General features: G+C 43.2%; 1 protein-coding gene across 2 annotated transcripts in view; it reads right to left on the bottom strand.

Annotated features, from left to right (window-relative positions):
* ABRAXAS1 (abraxas 1, BRCA1 A complex subunit) overlaps nucleotides 1–16,790 on the bottom strand; it is an 804,658-nt gene that overhangs the window by 92,385 nt on the left and 695,483 nt on the right. The gene's annotated exons all lie outside the window — the stretch shown is intronic.

Consider the following 16,790-nt stretch of genomic DNA (forward strand, 5'->3'; position numbering starts at 1 on the left):
TTTCTGAAAGTTTTTCCTACATAGAAGCAAAGGCATGTTTCACATTGGACAATGTAAAGCACTATGAATGACTTACAGTCAAATCTTCCAAGGCACCAAAAGGATAAGTCAAGAGCTCTGATGCAAGTGCAGGTGTTACTTATGAACATGCATTGCTTGCACCAGTTAGATGTCTGTGGACATCTAACAGGTGCAACATGTACTTTCCTTTGTTTGAGAAATTTGGAAAGAAGACTGGGAGGTTGACTGATATTGGATTCTGATACCACCTTAGGAAGGAAGGAAGGATGAGTTGGTTCTTAAGGATACACTATCCTTAAGAAAAATCAGATATGGAAGCTTAGAAGACAGGGCTTGAAATTCTGAGACTCTTCCAGCAGAGGTAATGGCCACTAAAAATAATTTTCCAGGTTAAAAATTTTAGTTCACACTTGGCTGATGGTTCAAAGGGGGACTGGGTCAAGGATTGTAACACTAAACTCAAAATCCATGGGGGATCTTTAAAAGGAGATCTGAAGAAAGGTACCCCTTATAAAAGCCTTAAAAAGTTTAGAAGAGATGAAAGATTTATTACGGATTCCTATGTGAACATTAGAAATGGCAGCTAGATGTACCTTAACAGTTGAGGAAATAGCTCCCTCTTTAAAAACTGTAGCTAAGAAATCCACAACTTTTGGAAATGGTGTACAAAAGGAGTCAATATCTTTTTGCTGTGCCTAAAAGATTAGAAGTTATGTACTTACCATAACCTGGCAACTGAGGTGTCCATTTTCATTCTTCCTCACAGATGGGGTTCAGAACTGACCCTTGGATCCAACTCGGCCACATACCAAAGACTTTGATCTTAATCTCGAGCTCCTCTCTCTCTATCCACAATGTTCTGTCCCTGTCCCCCAGCTCCCCAGCTCCTCAGATCAATGTTTGCTGCCCAATCTCCCCAAGTTATAAGAGAGAGAGAAAAGATACAGAAGAAAAGTTAGGGCTCAAACCTGGAACTGATAGGCTGCAATACCGCCTACCAGGTACTTCTAGAAGAGACAAGGCTGGGGAATGGACAGGAGGGAAAATAAGGAAGAATGAAAATGGACAACACTGATGCAAGCTACGGTTAAGTACAGAACTTCTAAATCTGATGTTGTCCCTTTTCGTTCTTCCTTATAGATGGGGCAGAATCCCCAGCTACATAGCCCTTGGGAGGTCCTCAAGAAAGGACATGCTAGAGCACTGCTGAACCAAAGGAAGCTCTGCTTCTAGAGACGGCATCCAATTTGTATGGAGTAACAAAGGTGTGAGTCTCAGATCAAATGGCTGCAGGACAAATATCATCAATGGAAGTCCTTGATGAGAACTCACATGATGTAGCCACAGACTGAATGGAGTGAGCTCTGGGAAGTTGTAGCAACTCTAATCCTTTTTGAGAACAGACCAATGGGATGCAATCAGTAATCCACTTGGCTAGAATAAGTTTAGACATTGCTTGGCCCAGGCGGCTGTAGGAAAAGGATAAAAAGAGCTGATCAGATTTTCTGAACTGCTTTGTCCTGTGAAGATAAAAATGCAACTGTCTGTGCACATCAAGGAGGTGAAGCAGGTACTCCCCTTATCTGTAAAGTTGGGAAAGAAGACTGGTAACTGTATAAACTGATTAATGTTAGTCTCTGTAGCCACTTTAGGAAGGAAGGAAGGATTGGTCTGCAAGGATACTCTGTTGTTATGAAAGACAATGTAAGGAGGCTTAGTTGATAAGGCCTTAAGCTCTGACATTCTTTTTTGCTGAAATAATAGCTACTAAAAAGATGGTTTTCCAGGACAAAAATTTTACATTGCATTTATTTCTTAGTTCAAAGGGTTTCTGAGTTAAACTCTAAAGCACTACAGTGAGGTCCCCAAGGAGGACAGGGCTTTTTTTACTAGGGGTCTGAGGAGAAAGACACCCTTCAAGATGGCTTTACACAATCTGGTTGTAGCCAGAGAAGAGGATTTATTCCCAGAGTAGAAATTAGAGATCTCTATCAACTGAAGTTTAATGGTAGAAAAGCTAGCCCCTTCTTTAAAAAGAGTTGTTAGAAAGAGAAGAATGGCCAAAGTTGGAGCTGAGAACGGGACGATATTCTGGCTGGAAACCTAAATAGAAAATCATTTCCATTTGTTCCTGTAAATTTTACTGGCAGATGCCATCTGACAGGCTATGATAATCTCACGATGTGGGGAAGCAGCCCTGGACTGTCTATTACTGGAAGTGGAGAAACAACATGGTTAGTTTGAGTGCAAGACTGGAGTGTTGAATTCTGGATGGATGGGACAGATCATCTTGAGTTGCCTCTAGTATCCATGGGGAATACTTCATCTGAGACCAGAGGAAGGGGAACCATACCTGTCGAGGCCAGAAGGGGGCAATGAGGATAACTGAGCTCTTTAGCCTGCTTGCTTTCTGTAAAAACTTCAGAATCAGATGAAGAAGAGGGTAAGTATACAAAAGATCCAGCGGCCAATCATGTTCAGAGCATCCTTTGGTGACTCCCCTGGTGGGGGGGATCAGAGTGAAATACTTGCTGCACTTGTTGTTGAGGGGTGGGTCAAATAGGTTGCAACAAGGTTGACCTCTGTGGTAGAAGATCATATTCGCTACTAATTGATTGAGAGACTACTCGTGAAGCATCAAAATGGATCAACTGAGCCTGTCTGCTAGTTCATTGGCTTTCCCCGGGATATGTTTTAAAATGAGAAAGCAGTGTGAAACAATCACCCCTCCCCAAACACACATGGCCTCTCTGCATACAGGGTAGGATTGGGTTCCTCCTTGCTTGTTGATATACCAGACCACTGACACATTGTCCATTTGGACTGCAATCATCCCTGGAGGGAAAACTTCTTGAAATGCTTGCAACGCTAGCAGGACTGGTCTCATCTCTAGGACACTGACATCCAACTTAGTCTTCAAAGGGGACCACATGCCTTAGGCCATCTTTCCAAAGAAATCCCCCCCACCCCAGTTGGGAAGCATGCGTGGTCATAGTGGCAACTGGGGATGGAAAGGTAAAAGGTCTGCCCAGAAACAGGTTGTTTGACTGAAGCCACCAGAGATGACGTTTGCTGATCAGGTTGAATTTTATGGAAAATGATAGGGGCTGATTAAGAATGGACCACTGCACCTCCAATGTCCACTGAAGGATATGCATAAAGAACCTTGCTGAAGCCACTAAGAGTATGGCAGCTGACACAGACCCCAGAGCTTGAAGTACTACACATGCTGGAGGAGATGGTTGGGATAGTATGGTCTGAACCTAAAGTGTCAGAGATGTGATGTGATGGAGAGGTAAGGAAGCCACCTGGGTTGTAGTGTTCAATGGGTTCATATGAATTCCAAGGTCTGAACTGGAACTAGGTTTGACTTGGTATGATTTATCAAGATGCCTAAGGTGCCAGAAATCTGAAGCAACTGGTCCCTGGCTTGTAGGAGTTGATGCTTGGATGGGGCGGTTAGGAGCCATTCATCGAGATATGGAAACACCCGGAATCCACTGAGTCTCAAGTGAGCTGCTACTACTAACATGTATTTGTTAAACACCCTGGGGCTGTAATGAGTCCAAAGGGCAGTACTCTGAACTGGTAATGATTGGCTCCAAGTGTACATATCTCCATGATCGCCTGTCTATTTTGATGTGATAGTATGCATCCTGGAGATCTACAGACCACATCCAATCGTTCTTGAGCAGTAGAGGCAGAATGGACCGAACCTTGATCATTTGGAACTTTGCCTTCCTTACAAATTGGTTTAAGTTGCTTACAGCCAAAATGAGTATTAGGCCCCTGTTTCCTTTGGGACTAAAAAGCAGCAGTAGTAGGTTCCAAACAATATTTGGTCTGGAGGGACCTCTTGGATGACTCTTTTTTGCAGCAACTTTTGTATCTCCTGAGCTGCATCTTCTGACTGACTGGGCAGAATGTCCAGAAGTTTCTTTTTCCGGACAGGGGGAGGAAGAAAAAGGTATGTAATAACCTCTGGACATGAATTTTAGCACCCAGGAATTTTTTGTGATTTTTGTCCAGGCGTCTAGGTGCAAAGAAAAATAACCCCCACTGGCTCCAGTGGCAAACAGACAACACTTCAAGAGCACTGATAAGGCCCATCAGAGAAGGAGTCACTGAAGCCCTGATTCTGTGTACCCCCTCTGCCTCAGGGAAATGTCTTCCACTGAAGGTTCTTCCTTTGCCTCTGGAGGAATTATCCCCATGCAAATCTTGGAAATGATCCTGAGATTTTCACACCACATCTTACCACCTTGCTGGTTTCTAGAGAAAGTCCATTGAGGGGTAGAAAACCTGATCCCTATGGCAGACAAAGTCTTTCCTTCTTGCTCACCTGCAGTGAACAATAAGGAAAATGTCCTTAACTGATGCTCCAAACAAGGAAGAGTCAAAGGAGGCACTGAAGGGTTCCTCATCATCCAAGCATGTCTCCTAATGGCTATGCCTGAACCGGCAGCTCCTGAGGCATCCTCTGCTGTACAGGAGATCAGCCTCATCGATGCGTTGGAAATGGAGAAAATAGCCAGTTTCGAAGAAAACTTCTTCTTATCCTCTGCAGACATGGACTCTGAGAAAGTATTTGAAAGTTCCTTCATCAAATCTCTCTCTGACTGGGTAAAATGTGACATAGTTTAACAACTTCAGTGCGACCGTAGTGCAGGTGTATACTTGCTTTCCAAACATGTACATTGCTCTGGACTCCCTGTTTGATGGATGGACAGAGAAGCTCTGTTCAGCCAACTCCTCCTTGGTGTCTGCTGCCACCACAGCAGCATCAACTGGGACTCCCTTGCTCCAATGGGGTCTGTCTGTGGGAAGTACCAGGAATTTGTCCAAGCATTTAGGAATTGGTTCGACAGCATCCTACTCCTTCCAAGCCTGACAGGAAACTGTCGATAAGCTCATCTGCCGAGGGGGTCACCCAAGATGCTGATGGTCCAGCCCCGAAAGCCTCCATAAACACTGATTCTTCAGGAGGAGGAAGTTGGGAAGACAAGCCACCCTTCTGTTTGAGGAATTCCAGGATATCTCCGAAGGAGATGTCATAGGCTGGCGATCCAGGGGATCCTTCTCCCTCATCAAAATCTGTGTCTTCTATGAGAGACTCTGTGGGTGTGTATGTGCCTCCTCTTGTGCGGCCTCTTCCGAGGGACCTCTTCCGTGGGATGCTCGGGACAGGTATCAAAAGAGGAGGGAAGTTCCTCTAAGAGACCTGACCAGAGGCTTATCGGAATTGGCTGCCCCTGCGTGACAGGTCTGATGGGCTCAGAGCTTGGCTCCAGCAAGGAGGGATGGGTAGGATCCAAGATTAGAGAGAGAGGTTGTCTGTGCAAAGAGAAAGTCCTTTCTACCAGTCTGAATGCAGACAGACCAGGGGAAACCTCTCCTTCCCTCGTTTGGAACCAAAGCCCTCGAGGGAGGCAGGTCAGGGCAGCCCCTGGATCCAATTCTCAAGGGGGGAAGAGTCATATGTGAGCTGTCAAGGGCTGAGGCTTTGAGGGGAAGGGATGGATCTGACAAAGTTACAGCCGAACCCAACCCCTCAGACCCGGCCAGTGACACCATTTGAGTAGAAGACAGTACCTTTCTTGGATCCGAAGTTGAACCTCTCGGGGAATTTCTTATCCTGGGACTCTGAAACCACAGGTCAGACTGGAGAAGGAGATAAGACAGGTCTAACAGGGGCAATCACAGATCCATGAGGAGACAGAGCTGGCAAGAGCCCTATCTGGATCTGAGCAGTGAGAAACTTTTGCATCATCCTGTCCACATCCATCTCTGTCAAACTCTCTGAAAACCTGGAAGACTCCATTGACACTGGCCTGGAGTGTTTTCCAGGAGTTTGGAATAGTTGGGAGGGTAGGGTCAGATACAGGTTTGTGTGTGTACTCCGGCAACCTTCTCCAGTCTGTCAGATCTGAGGGTCTGGGATCAGAGTAGGTGATGGGGGGTAGAGAAGAGCTCACAATGGAAATCCTGAATCTCAGATCAGATGAGGCCTGTGGATCCAAGAGAAGCGAAGGGGATTTCAGATCTGAATTTGTCAGATCCAAAACTCTCCTGATTTTGTCTGATGGCTCTGAAGGAGCCCTCGAAGACTTCTGGAGGGTTTGTTTCCTCGATTCTAAGGAAATGTGTGAAGCTTTAGAGGGAATTTGAGCCCCGGAAGATGCAGGAAGAAGGCCTTTGAGAATCAACTTGTTGCACCTATCAGAGGGGGCCCTGGGGTTATAGGTGGTACAGATTATTAAAAGAAGCACTGAGATGATCAGGCCCCAGGCAATAAAGGCATTTCTTGTGGGCATCAGAATAAGGGATCTTATGCCCACAAGAAGTGTATTTTTTGAAACTTTTAGGTTTCTCAGACATTTTGTCAACAGTAAACCCTAACTATACACAAAAAAATACAACCTTAAGAGAGAGAGAGAGAGGGATTAGAATAGTACTAACTGCACACTCTAGATGTGGGGACTACTTTGTTTCATTGAAAGCTCACTTCACTGAATTTGAATTCACCTTGACCAAATCGCGGAAAGCTCAAATTTCTGAAAACTCATTTAACTGAATCTTACTTTACTGAAGTGAAGTACTGGCAATGTGTGGAGTACTGTAAGGCAAGTAAAAAGTATATGCCCTTTTCCCCACTGTAGTGTCGTACTGGTTAGTATATATAGTTAGTGGGAGCGTGGGGGGCACAGTCCCCCACAGTGGGGGGTGTGGGGGGCACAGACCCATATATATATATATATATCTATATATGTGTATATACATATATATATATATATATATATACATACATATATATATATATATATATATATATACATACATATATATATATATATATATATATATATATACATACATATATATATATATATATATATATATATATATATATACATACATACACACACACATATATATATATATATATATATATATATATATATATATATATATATATATATATATACACACATATACATATATATATACACACATATACTATTTATATTCAAGTCATGTTCAAATGAGTCAGGCCTAGTCAGTAGAGACAAATCATGTGCATCTGACAATGGTATCTTGTGGCCACAGGCCTTGCATGTTTTAAATTCTGATGTTTTTTCAGCCATTCTGACAATATGTATCCAAAATCTACACTCCAAGAGAAACGAAAAGTTTTTTTTTTTTTTTTTTTTTTTTAAATAAGGACATGATTAAGGGGAAAAAGTTACCAATGATGGTAACCAAGACTACCGCTAGGGTATAACAGGAAAGAAAGGCAAGAAAATACTAACAGTAGTAATAACATTTACACTAAAAAGTGTAGAAAGGGTAAGAGAGGGCTATTAAAGAACAAAGATAAAAGAAAAAATATACTAAATCTGCTTTTTCTGCTCACAAATACAACAAAGCTCAAGAGCTAACTGCAACCACATCCATACGATACGCGAAGGCAGTAAACAATATCTGAGGTATGGTGGGGGGGCTAATGCATTATGAGTAGGAGAGGAACTCAAGAGCTTTCAGTGTGCACAAGCTGTAAAAAGCAGCAAAGTAGGATCAGAGGGTCGGATCCAAACCCCAGTCATTACGGAATGAATGAGGATGACATCAGATTCTCTTCTTCCCTTACCAGAAGCACCAGAATATGAAGGGTCAAGCACCTGAACTAAACCTTAAGCTAAGCCCCATAAATAAATCACTCCTGTCCAAAATAACAGAGACAAATGAAGACATATATCTAACTTTTTGCTTCTTGACAGGAATTTCTGAAGAAGCAGGTTTACTTTTCATAGGCAAAACTACCTTAGGGATGGGCATGCTAGGCTGGCTATGAAGAGTTATTCTCCTTCTTCCTCCAAGACTGACAGTGGCTCTCCCTTACTCATCAAGGGCAATCCAACAGCTGCAGAGGAAAAGTCTAATCCCCGGTCCATTGTGGCTGTATGGACTACACCAGAAGAAGCCAAGGAAAAAGACAAATGGTCTAAGGAACCAGAAATGGCCACAGCAGAGTCAACCATCTGTGACTGAGGCAATTGAGGTTGCTGAAGTGGCAAAGGCTGTTTAAAAACCTCTCTCTTTCTGTGGCTTGAAAATGGAAGAATTGAGAAACCACAAGGATGTTCCTTGATGCATCCGAAAAAGATGCCTGAATCCTGAGGAAGCCTGGCAGAGTACTTGATTAAACAGGTAAGTATTGAAGTTCATATTTACACCACAAAACGCAGTGAAAAGCACTTATAAACACTTACCCCAGCTCCCCAAAGTAAGAGAATACTCTACCAAGAAAAGAAACAATTTTAAGTTGGTTTTAACAATTTCTTTTATTCAAACATAAAAAAAATATTCCTGTTAACAAGTTACTAAAAGTCACAAATTAATAACTTCACAAGAAATGTCCACTTTCTGTCATAAAAATACAACTTGGTAGTTTCTTCAGTTGAAGGGAACTTAGCTGCCCAGAAACGGAACAGTGTCAGTTGACTGTTGAGCCAATGAAATGATAAACATCAAACAGTCTTTGTCTTCAATAACAGACTCTCTGGTTATAGCAAAGAGGAGCCAATCATTGAAAAATGGGAATAAATGGATCCCTCCGAGTCTCAGGAGGGCTGTGAATACTGCCATGCACTTGGTGAACACTTTGGGGAGGGGGGGGAGTTGTGCTGTGGTGAGACCAAAGAGCAGGACTTTGAATTAAAAATGATTGGCTCCTGACTGGAACTGAAGAAATCTCATGGATGTCTTTGCTATCTTGACGAGGAGGTAGGCATGCTGGAGATCTATTCAGCAGGCTCCTGTTGTTTCAGTGAAGACAGTTTCAGTGAACATAATGTATGGGACCATAGCTAACGAAACAAATTTTACCTACATATGAGTCCCTCCTCTTTTTTCACTGCTGTGTGACCTTGGAGTTGGTACGTACAAGTTTAAAGGGTGGGGTGTTTCTCCACGAGTCAGGAGGGCTTGCCCCTACAAAAAAAAAAATTTTCCTCTGATATTCGTCAAAGGTAATTTTGACTTTTTTAAAAAAATGTTTACCTCTGCTGAAATTGCTTTTGTTGAGTCACCATGAATCCTTGTCAAGCGCATTCAATCATTTGTTTTCAGAAAGGGAAAATCACTTGCACTGTGTCCATTCTGAAGGGTTTTTTTTTAGGCCACTGAAGTCTAGAATAGGCCCAAGATCCCATTTTTTCTTTGCAGCCAAAAGTAATGTTGAACAGATTCAGTACTGTCTCTGATCTGGTCAGACTAATTGACAGCTTTTTTTTTTTTTTTTTGACAGAATTTCTCTTTGGGACGCAGTCTTTTGATGAGGTAGAATGTAAGGGAAGCAGCAGACATTTGGTGGTGGGGGGGCAGGAAAAAGATATACAGCTTTTGGGCATCCTCTCAGCCATGCAGGTACGTGGAAAGACAGAGATGGCTCCCCCTACTGCCTCTAGAGCTGAGCAGTTGAGCAAGCTTTCAGGAACATTGGTACTGTTTGCCTGAAAAGGGCCCCCAATATTACTAATTTTGCAGACCTCCTCAACCTTTGGGTCTTCATATGTTGAAGGGGCCGCCTCTGCCATGGCTGGCCACCCCTGTCTATGGTGGAGTGAGTCAAATGGCTGACAATGAGATTTCATGAACCATAAAAGCGTAGACTCCTCCTGATTCCTGTTGTAGGGTGTGTGAAAGTTATCTAAACTGATATTTTTTCTTCACCATTGGACCAAATAAGGAAGTACCCTCATATGGGGCATTTGTAAAGAATGTCTTAAAACTGTCCACAAAATCACAAAGAAAGAGCCAAGCATGATGCCACTTAATTCCTGTGCCTGCTTCCCTGGCCACTCCACCAGCACCACTATGTAAGAATTACATGGAGAGGTTGGTAATATTCACCATCATCTCCAGTGTTGTCTCTAATCAATTTCTAGATTCAGGCATGAGTAGCTTTCCCAAAAAGTTTACAGTTTGATCCACTAAATCCCTTTGAAAGCAGTTATGTGTCTAGCATAATTTAATTAATACTTTTAAGGTGAAAGTTCCAAAGGTGCATGCATGCTTTTCCATTCTATCCATCTCCTTGGACTCCTTGTTGGGTATACAGACAGCAGCTGAATCAGACAGCTGTGTCTCGGTGGTTATTGCTATGAAAACAGTCTCCTCCAGAGGTTCCTTGGACCAGTACTGCCAATCCTTAAGGGATGAAGAATCTTATCAAGTGTTCTTGAGATGGCTTCTTAACAGTCAAATTCCTGCCATGACAACCTGGCTGTCAAATCTATCAGATGATCAATAAGAGGGACCACCCAAGAGGTAGAGGATGCAAAAAATAGGCCTCAGATAATACCTCCTCATCCTAAGAGGGAAGGGCCACAGGCCATGATTCCCTGTGTCTCATCAATGTCATGATCTTGCCAAATATGGCATCTTCTGGAGCAGATTGAGGAAAACCCTCACAGTCATGCAAGTTGATGTTTTGGATGCCAGTGACTCCATAGGGGAGTCTATGTGCCTTCTCTTGCATGTCCCTCTTTCTAGGAACTGCGGGGGTGGGGGGAATCAGATTCCTCAAAGGACTCAAGAGAGAGAGACCTATATGGGTTGATTGAGGCTATGACCTTGGAATGCCTAACGTATGAACAGACTGTAGGGTGTCTGGGTCTAGAGTAGCCACTGTTGAAGGCTGTGCAGGTACAGTTGAGGGAGAGGCAATTGTCCTCTCCCTCATATAGAAAGCAAACTCCAGATGTGAAGGCACTAGAGAGTCGCAATCCAGTGCCATATATCCATCCTGACTGAAGATGACAGAGATGAAGAAGGAATCCCTGGCAATGACAAATCAGACAGCTACAAGGAGGAAACTGGAACCAATACATTGGAGGCTGAGGTCTCAGACACCAAAAAAGACACCAATCGAATTAGTGCTGAAAACAGTGCTGATGTTCTGGTGTCAAGCAGTCAGTCTCTAGTGTCTTGGTGTCAGACGAATGAAATATGCAAGCCCCACTGCCAAGTTAAGGATATGATCAGCAACTGATGCACAAGCTCATGGTGATGCCTCATCTCCGAAACTAGTGGTGCAGAAACATGGACTGGAAAAGGAGAAAGTAAGGAGATTAAGGGCCTACATGATCAGCTCTGGATTCAGACTGGGATGGGATGACACCCACCTTAATATGTGTCCTCAAAAAAAGTTCTAATCATGAGTTCCCAGAGGTCATGGGTGCCCTGAGGCAGAATTTTGTGGCAGCACTTAACACACTTCTTGGATCTCTTCTCTGGCTTTTCTGATTTGTTCATACCTAGTAAAATCAATAATTCAAGTAGAAAGTATCAACAAGAATCACACTACAGAAGCAAACTTAGCAAAGCTATCACAAAATGAAATTTTGTATATTACATATATAAAATATGCAAAAAGTTATGTACTTACAATAAAGCTAGATCTGTGTTGCCTTCTTCCATGTAGCTCAACAGATGGATTATCGCATTGGACCTTGTTGCCTTTTTTCAAGCTCTTGGATCCGTCATATCAGGCTCTTCCCCCATCCACAATTCTCTCTTCCCCTGCAATACCTCCGCAGTTTTTCAGCTTGTACCTGACAGTTTATCAATTAAGCACAAAGACTTCTGAATAGCCTACCAATCATGAGAAGGGTGAGAAGTCAGTTGAAGGCTGAATACATGGCATTTGATCAATCGAGAGCCATTAGATGATAATTTAATTATGGGGCCAGATGGAGGGGAGGTTGATCTGGACTGAAGAAGACAGCACACATCTGGCATTATGGTAAATACATAAATTTCGTATCCATTTTCCATATGACTTGACAAATGGGACAGATTTCCCAGCTACTAGTTACCCAAGGTGGTGCCATGGAAGGATATTTCAAAGAATGGTGGAGCTGAAGGATGCACAGGATTCTGGACTACATGTCCAGCTTATAAGATACAAAGGTATGAACAGAAGACCAAGTAGCCACAGCACAAGTATAATCTACTGGCACTCTAGCAAAATAAGCAGTGGAGGTGGCCACTGCTCTTGTTGAATGAGCCTTGGGTTTGTATGGTAAATCCAATCTTCTTTCTTTTTAGACAAAAGCAATAACAAGCACAGCCACCTGGAAAACATGGCTTTAGAAATGCCCTGGCCTGATTTGGCTTTCTGTATAAACTTGGTTATAAGGGGAACAGGTGGAAAAGTGTAGAGACCTGGGGACCAAATGTGACTAAGAGCATCTCTCGGTGACTGTCCCTCTCAGGGGATCAGGGCAAAGTAGCTGCTGCACTATGGTGTTCAGGTGGGAAGTAAAAAAGTCACAGCATGGCTGGCCCCAGAGAGTGAATGTCATAATTGCCTTTTACTGGTTGAGGGACCACTACCACTCATGAGCCAGAAAAACAGACCTGCTCAGTTTGTTTGCCAAGACACTGGAACTTCCCGGAACAAAAGCAAACACAAAGTGTGCCACACCCTCATGGCTTCCAAGGAAAAAAGACATGAACAACATTCCCATTTTCTAGTTGATATACCAGACTACGTATATGTTGTCCATCTGGATGGATATCACACCCTTGAGAGGGGAATTCTGAAAGACCTGCAATGCTAGGAGGATAGCTTTCATTTCCAAGATGTTGATGTGAAGCATGGCCTGTCACTGACCATGTGCCTTGAAATATCTTCCCTTTGAAATGCCCCCACCCCAGAAGGGAAACACCTGTGGTTACAGTGACTGTTGGGGGTGGGAACGTGAAAGGTTGACTCCATGTGACTAGAGGTTAAGTCAACCTCTAAAGAATGTGATGCCTGCATTTTGGCAGTAGTCATAAGAAGAAATGAAAGTGCTGATGTAACACTGACCATTGAACAGAGAGAGAGAGAGAGGGTCCAGTGCAATGCTCACATATAATATCTTGCCTGAGGCACCAGCGTAATGGATGCAGCCACTCATCCCAGTAGATGGAGAATTAGCCTTGCTGGGGGATTTGAAGAAGACAAAACCAAAGAAGTTTGATGACAGAGAGATAGAACTCTTGTGACAGAATGTTTGGCACTTTGTGATGTCGTGTCCAGGTGGCACTCATGAGAAGGGCTGATGTCAGATGGCTGTTTGTCAGGTTTACAGTGATTTCCAGATGATGAGAGAATTGGAGTACGAAGTCCTTGCATTGGATAAGCAGATTACTGGTGGGAGTGATAATGAGCCATTCGTCTCGATAGGGGGAACACATGGAACCACTACAATGTTAGGTAGGCTGCCACCACTCCCACGCATTTGGTGAACACACTAGAGGCTGTCTTGAGACCAAAGGGCAGTGTTCTGAAATGGAAATGACTGGGCCCAAGGTGGAAGTGGAGAAACCTCCTGGACTATCTCACTATCTTGACACGATAGTAGGTATATTGAAGGTCTACCAAACACATCCAGTCATTCTTCCTCAGAAGTGCACTGGACTGAACTGTGGCCATCCAGAGCTTGATCTGTTTCACAAACTGGTTTAGGAGACTAAGGTCCAGAATGGAGCCTGAGGTCCCAAGTCTTTATGAGAACCAAAAAGAATCTTGAATAGACACAGGATCCTTGCTGTTCTGGTGGGACCTCCTGAATGACCGTTTTTCTAGGAGCTTTGATACTTCTGCTGCTGCCAAACTACTCTGACTGGCTGGAATGCCGAGAATTCTCTTTTTGCATGTAAGCCTCTGGTGATGACCTTCTAAAACCAAGAATCTTGACTGATGGCTAGCCAGGCATGAGGGTGCATGAATGAGCTTTCCCTGACTGCTTCCAGAGTGTGTCAGTCAGGCAGCCATTCAAGAACTGCTGAAAAGCTCTCTCAATAAAAAAGAGCCTTGAAACCCTTAATTCTATGGTCCACCTCTGCCCCTTGAGTGCATTTATTCTTCCCTCTGACTCAGGGGTGGGGAGGGGGGATCTCTAACCAGAAGTGTCTAGGGCAAAATTATGGGACCTATGAAACCAGTTTGTTCCACCCTTTTAGTTCTAGGAAAATGTCCTTTGTGTGGACTGGAAATACTTATGCCTACATCAGACAGAGTTTTGCCCTCCTGCTGGTCTGGTGGACATATCTTTGACCTTTGGTCCAAAGAATGTTGAACCATCAAAAGGAGGAGGTCTCTGCAAAATTGAGGAGATTAATCCATGCATGTCAACATATAGCAGTGATAGTGCCTGCCACTCCCTTAAGTGCCATCTGCTGTGTTAGAGTGCAGTTGTATGGACACACTGGACATTGGTGATCTGATGAAGCAAACAGTTGGTTTGTGAAAGTGCTCATCTGTTTTATCTGCTTGGGAATACATTACGTCCTTGGTTGAAGAAACTGTGTTGGAGTATATTGTGAAGATATCCAAAGTTGGATTTCTGCAGTTTGCTACCTTGACATTTTGGACTTATAAAAACATAAATGTTGCTTTAGCACAAGTCCATCCATCAGCCAGGACTCCTTGTTAGGGGATGGACAGAGGTGCTCTCTTCAGAAAGCTCGTTCTTAGTGGCTGATGCTACCACTATGCCATTTATGTGGAGACTCTTGCTCCAATGTGGTCTATTTTTAAGAGACACAAGAATTTTATCAGGTTTTCTGGGGATCAGTTCTAACATGTCAGGCTCCTTCCACGCGCACTGTGAGATAAACTCAGTGCACTTGTCAGTGGGCGGGACCACCCAGGAAGCAGATGAAGTGACTCCAAAAACCTTGAGGAATGCAGACTCCTCTTGGGAGGGGGATTCATAGGACCAACTCCCTTCTTTGTTCCAATTCGAATATATCTCTAAAGGAAACATCTTCTGAGGGGACCCATCCCTCTTCCTTGAAGTCAGTTTCTTCTACTCGTGAGAGCAGTGTAGGCTTCAGAGAAGGCTCAAAATCAGAATGGGAACTCACCAAGTGAGAACCTTCTAGGCTAAATGAGGTTGGCTGACCCACTGAATAAGATGCACGGGAGCCACTAGAGGATCCAAAGGGAGGTGGGAAGGTACCAAGTGTGTATGAGGAACCTCCTGTCTAGATCTGGAGAGGGCCGTCTCAGAGGCTTCAAAAGCTGAAGCAGAGACTGATACCAAGGAAAACCTTCTAGGATCCAAAGAAGCTAAAAAAGGAATGTTCCCATCCCTGACCCGACTCTGCTCTGAAGCTGACATCACAGCTGAGCTACAAGGGCAAAGATGGCTCAGATAACCTTGAAGTTGAGCTTAACCCCTGAACCCACTGCTCAGAGACCCTCCTCAATCAGATGGCACCGAATTTGTAACAGAGCATGCGCTCTGCTGTGACAAAGTTCTCTCACGGACATCATTTGGAACGATAGGCCCTGGATCCACAGGGTGGTTCAGAGAAGGAGTAAACAAAAAGTGTTGCTTGTACCAGACCCTAAAACTCCAGTGGAGAAGGTTCAGCAGCACCTCCCCCCCATTTGAATCTGCTTCTGTACAAATTTCATCAACGTCTGCTTTGGAAAGGCTTCATGATCAAAATATTCTATATGAAGATGACACAGAAGTTGGTCTGGAGGAACAGTAGATTGGTCAGTCCTGAAGTATGGGAGAATAGAGCTGAGGAGTGGTTGGCTCTACAATAAAATATGTCAGAGACAGAGTTTGGATTTGAATTTGCTCTTATCCTGACACCAGATCAAAAGCCTAGAGGTTTTGGGTGCCACATCTGGAGATCTCTTCCAATACCTTTCCTTCTGTTTTTCTTTTTCATTTTCTTTACTTTTCTCCCTTTCCTTATCTCTACCTTTAGGTGGTTTAATCTTTTTATATCCTTTTTTTTTTTTTTTTTAAAGAATATCTTGAGGCCGCTGTGGAAGCCGAAGAGGTCAAATCGCCTGACTGGGTAGGGAGGAGACCTTTAAGCACCAACTTACTCCTCCTATCGATATAAAGCCTTGCCTCTGAAGGAAGCACAGGACGCGCATTCTATATTCAAATAGTCTGCCCCCAAGCACTATACACAAAACTGGGAGGGTCTTTGTGGGGGGGGGGGGGGATCTTGTGCCGGTAATCACTACTCTTTTTAAGTCAAGAGGCTTATTGGAACATCCTAGTATGGCACATAAAAATAATACAAGGCAGTTCTACCGCTTTCTCTAACAAGGCACTAAAAAGGCAATGTTACTAAACACGAAATGTAAAACAGAACATACTAACTTTTTAGAATACTTTTTAGAATAAGGAGTGCGTGTGTGTATGTGTTTATTTGTAACATTTGTTTAGCAGGAAACTCCGACGGAGACAGAGCTCATTTTCAGAGGAGGCCCAGGGAGAAACACTCTTTGGAATCGGGGAGCAAACTGGAGCACCCAATGGAAACCCACTTGAACTCAGGGAGGACATGCAGACTCTGCACATAAGACATCCCAGCCAAGAATCGAACCACAGAACCTCTTGTTGTGAGGTGACAATACTAACTGACTGCTGCATCACTATATATACACACACACACACAAACATATACATATATATATATATATATATATATATATATATATATATACATATATGTATATATATATATATATATATATATATATATATATATAAAATCACACGCACACATATGCATATAAATAGGTAGTTATGCACTAACAGAAAACTATTTGTTTTTAAATAGAAGTTGGAGAGAACAGGCAGGAAGGAAACTTCCAAAAAATTCTTAAGAGCGAAAAAGTCACAAATTACCTAGTAATGGGTAGAAAAAAATAAGGGAAGTATTCAAAGAAAGATATT

Source organism: Protopterus annectens, chromosome 17.part0 (assembly GCF_019279795.1).
Source record: "Protopterus annectens isolate FY-2018-M chromosome 17.part0, PAN1.0, whole genome shotgun sequence".
Lineage (NCBI taxonomy): Eukaryota > Metazoa > Chordata > Ceratodontiformes > Protopteridae > Protopterus > Protopterus annectens.